The 10,166-nt window shown below is 48.5% G+C and overlaps 1 non-coding gene across 1 annotated transcript; it reads right to left on the bottom strand.

The window, feature by feature from the left end:
* Nucleotides 1-547: 547 nt before the first annotated feature.
* On the bottom strand, nucleotides 548-654 carry LOC116644163. The gene has a single exon (XR_004301711.1). It is a non-coding gene; the product is annotated as a U6 spliceosomal RNA (small nuclear RNA).
* Nucleotides 655-10,166: the final 9,512 nt, after the last annotated feature.

Genomic DNA, 10,166 nt, shown 5'->3' with positions numbered 1-10,166 from the left:
CTAGAGAGAGAGAGAGTGAGTGCAAGCTGGGGGAGGGACAGAGGGAGAGGGAGAATCTCCAGCAGACTCCACACTAAGTTATGAGCCCAAGGTGGGGTTCGATCTCATGACCCCAAGATCATGACCTGAGCCAAAATCAAGAGTCAAACACCCAACCAACTGAGCCACCCGGGAGCCCCTTTTTAATTTCTTTCTGATTTAAAATTCTTCTTCTTTTTTTTAATCAGCTATTTCTTTTCAGGCGTGATTTTTGTCTATTCATTACTGTGTTCCTTCTAATTTAGACTTCATTTTGATATAAATGTTTCTTTGACTTCAAATTGTTTTGAGTTCTGTTACCTCATTTCTGAGTTTTCCTAAATGTTGTTTACCCATATGTTACATCATTTTAGCTTATTTTGAGATAATAGGTTAATTCTGATCTGTTGTGTTGCCACATCTTTCTGGCATGCTTTGATTGTCTGTACAAATGTTTATTCTGTTTCTTACTCTCTTATAGTCATTTTGTATAGGATTTGACTTCGATATTTTCTGTTACCCTTTTTTTTTAAATACGGAATGCTTCACAGATTTGCATGTCTTCCTTGCTCAGAGGCCATGCTAATCTTCCCTGTATCATTCCAATTTTAGTATATGTGCTGCTAAAATGAGCATGTCTGTCACTTGTTTTTAAGTGGAATTAGTTCTTCTTAACTTTCTAATTAAAGCAGCGTTCAGAAAAGCTTTTCTAACTCCACAGAGCTCCCCATTCTGTTGTTTTTGTGTATTGTTCAAACCTACAGCACCTTGCTTTCTGAGCAAACTTTCCTGGATCCAGTCCTCTTCCCCACTGTGGTCTGGGTCTTCTCTTACCTTTGTCTCTATTGCTCCTGCCCTGGACAATTCTGATTCATTTCCTGAGGTTTCTCCTCTGTGTGTACCCTGTTCTAGAAGCCAACCCTGGCAGGGCCATTTGGAGCTTTCACAGGGCCTGAGTTGCTAAGCCCCTCCAACCATCTTCCCCCGGGACCCCTGCAGTCACTAGCTGTTGGAAGGAGCAAAACCCCTCTGGGTTTCAAATGCTGTTCTTGGAATTCCCCTATCCCTTTGCTTTTTGATGGCTTTGAATCATGATCCACTTCTTTCATCGTAATATTTCAGCTACAAGTGGCAGATATCTGAAATTGTGTCACTGCCATGTGCTGTCACAGTCAGAAGAAAAACAAAGATTATACTCTAGATGCTCAGGCATAAGCCAAGAGTGTTTGGCAACTGAACTTTCTCTAAAAATTAATGGTTTGTAGTGTGGTTGAACAAATACTCTAGATAAATAGCAGGTTGACTGTCTTGTAGTTATATAATGAGCCGAAGGGAGTGTTAGGTGTTTGTTGAGTATTACATCTTCATTTGGAAAATTTTGACTTGGTTGTAATTTAGGCACAATTAATAATTTTTTTTTAGTTTTCCTTAATATCAATAATAAATATTTAATTCTAAGATATATTGAGTAAAAAAACAAAATCTTAAATCTTGAGTTGGTCTGTTAATCTCTATATTAAAATAGAAATGAACTGAAAGATGATTTTAAATATCACTACCTTTTTAGGGGCTGGTTTAGGTTGAAGAATTAATCTTTAAAATTACCTGAAAATTCATATTTTATGACAAGTGGGGAAAATCAAATTATGAATCATTTATAGTTCAAGGTAAATGAAAACACTGGGGAAAAAAGAACAATCTTTTCATGGAGTATCATTTCTATTCTTGGGCTTGAATTCCTGGGCTGAATGCTCTGGGACCACGAGCCCAGGGCAGTGGCTTGAACAGAGGTCATTGGGGGATTACTCCTCAAGGGGAATAAAAAAAGAATTGAGTATCAGACAATTAGTCATTTGTGGAGCAATTTATCTGATTGTGACCGTGTGGCTGGAGGGATCTGGGACTTCTCAGCTACAGCATAGTCCATGTGGACACCTGTGAATTCACGAGCACCTGCAGACAATTCCTAGAGCCCTGACAACTCCCCACCTTGGACTCTGGTTTTTCTCTCTTCCCCTCTGCTTGAAGGCTTTCTTTGGCACTTGAAGCACAGCTTGGAGGTGCGGTGGATAGTAAATAAACAATGGAGAAGGGAATTGGTGGGAATATGCTCTAAGGGCTTGCTTCCCATGGTATCTCAGACAGCCCCTAGCAGGAAACAGGAGCATCCCGATTATTAATGAACGTGCATTGACATTTCTCCCTTCCTTGGCTCATTTTCCTCATGTCCTCCCTTGTGCTTCCTGGGATCACCTTCCAAAAAACTATCTTCACTCAACTCTTTGTCATGGTATCTGCTTTTGGAAGCTCCAAACTATGACATCAACTAATTTTGGTATTATTTCCAAAAGTCTTAAACCTGATCCCCTATGTCCGTTCTAAGGAAGGGATAGGGGCCAGAAGATGTGCAGGCAGAAAGCAAAAAAAAAAAAGGTCCATTCAAATGCAAGTTTCTTTTCTCTTTTCTTTTTTTTTTTTGTAGCGGGAGAGAGAGCACATGCAACCATGGAGGGGGAGGGGAAAAGGGAGAGAGAGAGAGAGAATCCCAAGCGAGCTCCACGAAGGGCTGGATCTCACGACCCTGAGATCATGACCTGAGCCAAAATCAAGAGTCAGACATTTAACATACTGAGCCACCCAGGTGCCCCCAAAGGCAAGTTTCTGATGAGTAGGTGAGACCCCACCTTATAGTGAAGACAAGGGCATTGGCTGGCAGAGTCCCCTGGCGTTAGGCTTAGGCTCACCAAACCAGCAGCCTTTGCTGGACTCTGTGTTCCCCAGTACCCTTCACTTGATGGTGTGACTTCCCTTGCAGGTCTCCCTTCAGGGGGAACATACACAGATCTGTAGACAGAGTATTATGGGCTACTTAGCATTTTACTTCTTAGCACTTTATTTCTTAGGTGGTTCTGATCTATACATTCACTTCTTGGAAATTTTGTTAACATGAATGTGTTCCTATGTCTGATCAACCCTAGAGTCAGTTTCTGGACCTGCGTCATCATACCTGGCACATGGGGAGCTCCGCCAGAACACACCTGGCTCGTGCCCCTGCCATGTGTGGTGGGCACGGTTAGTGGCTTTGTAGGTGATAGTTCTGGCTTGTCTTTGCTATTGCAGCAGGAACTTTGAGATGTCAGTGATTTGTTGATCCCCAGGAAGGCACTAAGGCAAACCAGATGGATGGAGATTCCTCCCGTCACTCCTCCAGAGGGAAGCCCACCCAGGCTCCCGGCAGTGGATGCTTGTTCAGGGGAACTGCACTGTAGTTTGTACTTTATTTTTTTAGAGAGGAAGGGAGTGGAGGGCGGAGAGAGAATCTTAAGCAGGCTGCATGCCCAGTGTTGGTAGAACAGATGGGAGATGAGATAAGAGACCACAAAAAAGCTAAGATCCTCTATACAGATCTCTGGCTGTTGGATGGGTCCTTAAGCAGGATTGACACGGAGGATAAGAAGGGGTGGCTCCATTCAACCCACATCTTTAAGTCACAGAATGGACATCTAGAACACAGTGATATTGACAAGTTGATTATTAGAACTTAATACAACATGAATAATGCTATTTTCCTCAGGCTTTAAGACAACACATACTATAAAACGCATTAAGATTTTAAAATCAAGAGTGCCTGGGTGGCTCAGTCAGTTAAGTGTCCAACTCTTGATCTCAACTCAGGTCTTGATCTCACCATAGTGAGTTCAAGCCCCGCATTGGGTTTCATGATGGGCATGGAGCCTACTTAAAAAAAAAAAAAAAAGATTTTTTTTGAAGATTTTATTTATTTATTTGAGAGAGAGAGAGAGAGAGAGAGCACGAGCAGGGAGGAGGGGCAGAGGCAGAGGGAGAAGCTGACACCCCACTGAGCAGGGAGCCCAACCCCGAAGGGCTCCATCCCACGACCCTGAGATCATGACCTGAGCTGAAGGCAGACGCTTAACTGACTGAGCCACCCAGGTGCCACCCTCCCCCCCCAAAAGATTTTAAAATCAGAATTTTAAGATGAATGTCTATAGCTATATGTCATATGGGGCCTAAGAGTACCGCCTGTGCAGAAGGGCCAAACTTACCTCTGGTGGGGGAGGGGAAGTCCTGCATATTTTTATTTAATAAAGCCTAGTCCTTCTTATTATACTGCCTTCTTTTCACATCTGTGTAACCTAGACTGGGGCCACCTTGGAAAAGTCCGCCATGATGACCACTCTATGACCTGGAGCCTCCTAGAGCACAGACCCCTCCCCCATTCCCTCCTTTTATCTAACCATACCCTGAAGGACACCCTGGGCCTAACATCCTGATCTGCTCTGGAGATAGGACTATCGCCCCCCCGGGCAATAAAAGCAAGTCTTACACAAGGTGGGGGGCACGGCGATTTACTGTCTTGAGGCAGCCCACAACACGCTTCTGCCATCCGTGCGTCCCCTTCATAAACCATTTCTTGTCAGGCTGGACTTCTTGGCCTTTTCCTTCAATCATATGGCCCCTTCGGCCTTCGGAGGTCTTTTTGCATATACCTCCCTTTCACAAACAACATCCAAAGAATTTGCCCATTTGAACAGTAATAGCATTAAGTTTTGACTTTGCCCAGCTGTGGGCCACTCTGGCTTCTAGATTATTATCCAATAGAGGTTGACAAAACCTTTCTTGTGTTGGTGCATTTTTTTTTTTTTAACATCTAAACTTAAGATCTATACTTTTGGCTTCAAACAGGTTTTCTTCCTGAAATATCCTGACATATAATCATAGAAAAATGACAGATCAGAATCCAAATCCCAGTGAAAAAGAACACAGGCAGTTGATCCATGGCATGATTATAAAGCTATTACTCATTGCACAGCACTAGGTGTCCAGCTCCAAGGGTCAAGGGTGAAAGGAGAAGTAACATTTCTTTGAAGTTTTGAGTCTGCATATGGTACAATGGGCCCGTTTCTTCTCTGTTCCCAGTGTCATGATTTATCATCAAGCTCAAGTTGACCGTAATGTAAAATGCGCTCATTGCAATGATGAGATTGATTTCGAGGAGGAATTAGAAGGAAGTGTTCTTGTCTGGAATTGCGGGCATGACTTTCATTTATCTTTGGTCTTTGGGGATTAGAAGAATGGTGATCTCATTGGTCTTGCAGGTGGTTTAATTCTCGGGAGACTCTTGGGGATGCCCATTTGTGAAAGAGACTTCACAGCCTGTTTCCCCTCTGTCTGGATCAATTCAAACATCCATTCAATCTTAACCACTCAAGTGCTTCTCATGACCACCATGCTCCATCACGGCCTCAAGCACGAGTGTGACTGTGGTGAGGAGGGAAACAGACAATAAACAAACACATATAAACAAGAAAACAAGCAGATGGGTTAAGGGCTCTGCAGAGAGTTACAACAGGGGGAGGTAAGAGCGACCGGGAGGACCTTTAAGATGGGACTCCCCGATGCCTAGCTGGGGGAGCACATTCCATGGGGAGAAACTGGGAAGAGCCAAGAGCTAGCAAGAAGGGTGGGCTTGGTGTGTTTAAGGAACAGGCATAGCCACGTGGCTGGCGAAGCATGAACAGTGGAGAATGGAGCAGATCTGGCCTGAGAGGGAGACAGGGATGGGTTTTATTCTGAACGTGGTAGCCAGCCTTGCGTGTTTAGGCTGAGAGTAGTGACAGATCTAATGTTTTTTTAAAAAATCTGCCACCTGCTCTACTGCAAGTAGATTGAAGAGGGTCTAAGAGCCAAGGCAGGAAGACCCACTAGAAGGTGCTGAAGATCTCCGGGGATCAGGGTGTCCTGGTCCGCACTGGTAGTGGGGGTACGACAGGACCCAGTCATGGGCTGCAAGTGGGGAATGAGTGAGGAACAGAGGGGACCCCCATGAGGATCCCTGGATGTTTGGCTTGAAAATCTGGGTGCGGTGGGGCAGCTTGTAGAGATGGAGGGGATGCAAGAAGGTACCCTCTGTGGGTAAGGGAAGGAAATCAGACATTCTGCTTGTCCTGTTAAGTCTAAGATAATTCCTAGGCTTCCAAGAGCCATGCCATTAGGCAGTCGGATCTAGGGATCTGGAATTCCTGGAGGAGATGAGAGCAGGAGATATGGACTGTGGGTGGGTGAGGGGAGGGGGGATGTCAAACACTCAGCATTTAGAGCCTGGAGACAAGATGGCGTTACCTGGGAGAATGTGCAGAGAGAAAGGGGAAGAGGGCCCAGAACGGACCCTGGTTATGCTGTCAGTTAGGCTCAGAAGGAGGAGGAGCCGGTAAAGGGACCTGGGAAGGAGCACCCGAAAGATCAGGAGGGAACCCCAGAAAGTGCTCCCAGGAGGCAGGGGAAGGTGGTGTTTCAGTAGGAAGGAGCGGCCCACTGAACGTTGCTGAGAAGCTGGTGTGCGAGCAAAGGAGAGCCCGTTTGCGTGGCCACGTGGAGCTCCTGCGTGACCTTGATACCATTACCGTTACTAGAGTCCCGAGGCCTGCTTGCAGTGAGGTCAGGAACAGGAGAGAGAGAAGAGACATTTCTTTCAAGTGCAGATTTGCAGGCTGACAGGGAAGAAAGTGTTGGAGCAGGGGAAGGGGTGTGGGAGCCCAGCCCTTACTGTAACCAGGGGGCTGGGGGCCAGAGCACTGAGGCTCTCACTGAATTGGGAGGAACCCCCCCCCAAGGATGTGGCTCCTAGAAGCCAGGAGCAGAGTGGGAGCAGGAGGGAGGGGTGCCCGTGGGCTCAGAGGCAGGATTGGATGGTTTAAGGGAGACATTTCAGGAATCCTGGGAAGGTCACCCGTAATCCAGTACAACATCGCCCAGCCTGGGCACACGCTGTCTTGCAGGGTTCTGTCTGCAGAGCCCCCGTGACTTGTTTCTATGTTACTTCAGGTGATCTAGCTCTTTCCAGAGCCCCCGTGCTCCCAGCGGATGAGGGAGTGGAAGTGGATCACTTGGGTGGTTTACCATGGATTACAAGGAGGAAACTGTGTTGGTCTGCATGCCCCCCAGGAAGCCCTGACGTTCATCTGGAAGATGTTCTTCATAAGCAACATGGGGTGAAGCCTCTGACCACCACACGCATCCTGGCGCTGGCCCCACGGGAGGAATGAGCCCTGGGAGCTGGATCACAGAAACCCCTTGCGGTAGCGGGGCTCCGAGTTCTTCAGGAATGCCGGGGGTCCCTTAGTCTAAAACTCCCTCATGTCTTCCAATATCCATTTGCTCCTTTAAGCTGCTTCACTGTCTTCTAAAGAACTCTGCTGATTCTGCTCTGTCCCCTTCTCTAATTTCTTGCTTCTCTTTCTTTCTTTTTGCTATCACGACTCATGCTGCCCCTTGGCGGGGCCCGGTTTCTTGTTTATGTGCTCCATTTCTCTAGGCCATGAAGCTGGATGACTCCGCGGCATCCGGAGGGACTGAAAGAGTTAAGATGGGTTTTCTATACGAGCCCTGTGCTGTTGTGAGGCGTTTATGACTGCCTTCCCCGGGCTGTGGAGGGGAAGAGGCAGGAACTAGGAGCTGGGGCTTTGGAGCAGACGTGTGAGGGTTCCACGCTGCCTATTCCTAGTAGTGGGATGCTTGGCAAGTAGCCTAACCTTTCTCAGACAGGGCTCCTGAATATGTTGCACAGGCTGCACACTGCACAACTCTACAAGGCTCCATTCATATAGAAGGCTGCATGAATAGCACCCCTGGGTGTGCTGTGCAAAACACCACAGCCCACAGGCAGCGGCCCTGACTCTGTTTCCTTCTCGGTAAAACAGCTGATGACCTCAAAGCAGAGTCCTTGGGGGAATTATGAAGTCTACCCTCCTGGTCTGATGCAGGGCATAGGGTGTTGGTCAAGCACGTGGCACTATTGTGTGACTTGATGACGAAAGGCAGAGGAGCAGCCTTTGTCTTTGGACAGGTTTATGTTTTAGTTTGAGAGGCAAGACGAACCCCTTAAAAACAACCACTGGGAGGGACGTGACCCTTGGATGGACACTCTGCGTGTCCCAGTCATGTCCCCTCACCTTAATCGCTCCCAGGAAGACTTGCTGGAGTCCCAGCACCAGGACAAGCTCTTCCCCAACAGTCCCCGAGGGGCTCTGCTTGCCAATCGAGCTGTCTGTCACCTGTGCGGCAGGTCAGAAGTGCCAGAGAATTAAAGCCCTTGGGAGCAGGCTTAATAGATGAATGCTGGGAGATGATGCATAAATGCCCCAGCTGTCTTGTCCTCACTGGGATGGCTCAGAGGCAGGCATTTCACACTGGCTCCCGGTTTCCCCCCACAGGATGAAGCACCTTCTCCCCACAAGGTAGCTGGCTCAAGAAGGCAGGATCCTTGGTGCTTTCCCTCCCTGTCTCATTCCCCACTCCCCTGCCGGCCGACTTTGCCCCTCCCCAGCAGCTCCTTCATTCCAATTCTAGCCTCAAGGTTGCGTTCCAGGTGCATCCCAACCAAGGGGCCGCTGTAGGCTGTGCTCGCACAGAGCTCCACAGGCACGCCCATCCCCTCCCAACACAAGGCTTCTTGCAACCTTGCAGCTGACCGACCCGTTATTGCCCCTGCACCGGTGCGCGCCTTGCGGGCTGAGCCCACGTCTTACTTGAGGCTAGAGCCCCGGGACCCGGCACAGCGCCTGGCCCACGGAGGCTCAACAGAACATGTGCCGAGTGTGAAATGTGGTATGGGTTCCACTCACGTGGCACATCTCCGGGGCTAAAATCATCCGAGGGAACGTAGCTCCCCCCGAGGCTGCTGGGGAATGCGCTTGGTCTTTTTCACTGCATGTTCTACCAAGTGATCATTAAAAATCAAGTCTGTAATTTCAGGCAGATTTCATTACAGATTCTGAAGAAGGGGCAGGTGGAGGATTCTTGCCAAGGAACTGCCTTCTCCTTTTCTCTGAGGACGTGGATGCCTACGAATCGCCAGATCGGGACACCCCCTGTGTGCAGCCAGGGTCTTGCTGGAGTGTGTGAGAGTGCACCCCAGGGGTGGGAGCCCGCCTTCCCTGCTGGCCCAGGGGCTCTGTGTCACTCGGGCATTCTCTGGCAGCCAGGTGGCCTCACGGCCTGGAACTCACTGTCTCGGGGGAGGGGCTGTCTCTCTGGCCACTTTCTCTATAGCCCTGTTATTGAAATATCAACCTACCCTCTGATTAATACGAATGCTTGGCACCTGGATGGTATTTTAGTCCCAGCTTCTGACCATCTGCCTACAATCCCTGGCACGTCTTCAGCATGTGTTTTCACAGCGACCCAGCCCCGGGGTTGCAGCTCTTTATCTTGCTGTACGGTGGTGCCGTCCAGCTTCCCTGTGTTTGTCCCTATCCAGGCATCACACAGGTCCTAGAGCAGGTCCTCTGACCTCTCAGTGCCTCAATTTCCTTAACAGGAAAGTGGAGATAATGGAATATACTATATGGAGTTATCAGAGGACTAAATGAGATCGTCTATTTAAACCTGCGTAGCACAGCACTTACCACTGAGCCAATGTAAGTTATTACTGTTATTGCTGTCAGCAAACCCATTCAGTTGTGTGTAGGCATTGCTGTTTGCTTTCGGACCCCTTTTCTAGCATGGATCGTCCCGGACCATCTGGGTGACCTTGGCTCTGAGACACATTTCCAATCAGCTCCCACCGCTTCACCCAGTTCCCACTGATGACCCTTCTCCTCCCAAATCTCTGGGTTCACTCCTCACCCATCTGAGGGGCACCTGCCCCAACCAGCTGGTTCCTCTTCACATCCCTAGCCAAGGCCAGAGGTTGACCGTGGGGATGGGGTGGAGGCAGCATAAGGACTGGGGAACTATGAAAACATGCGGGACCTGGGTTGAGACCCAACAACAGCTCAATATTGGGCCCAAAGCACGAGCACTGAGAGCAGCAAACCGCTCAGGAGGTGGAGGAACGACCCAGGGACAGCCCTTGGCCCAGCCCCCTCCTTCCTCCTGCCCTCCACGGCTGCCTTTGTGCCTGGATCCCCAACCCAGCCCCGTAATTAACATTCACCATGGCCTGTCTCCAGTCCATCCTTCACTGAAATGCACGCTCAAGCTTCTTCAATAGACACTTTTATCACCGCGGCTGACATCCCTGACACCCCCGGTCATATGCTACTGCAATATTTATAGGCTTGTGGATTGCAGGTCCCAGTAAGGGGAGGAAGGCTATGGAGGTGCATTAGATGCCAACAATACAA

Source organism: Phoca vitulina, unplaced genomic scaffold (genome assembly GCF_004348235.1).
Source record: "Phoca vitulina isolate PV1807 unplaced genomic scaffold, GSC_HSeal_1.0 scaffold28, whole genome shotgun sequence".
In the NCBI taxonomy this organism is placed as follows: domain Eukaryota; kingdom Metazoa; phylum Chordata; class Mammalia; order Carnivora; family Phocidae; genus Phoca; species Phoca vitulina.
Note: the sequence above shows the minus strand (reverse complement) of the source record. Positions and strands in the feature narration are given on the sequence as shown.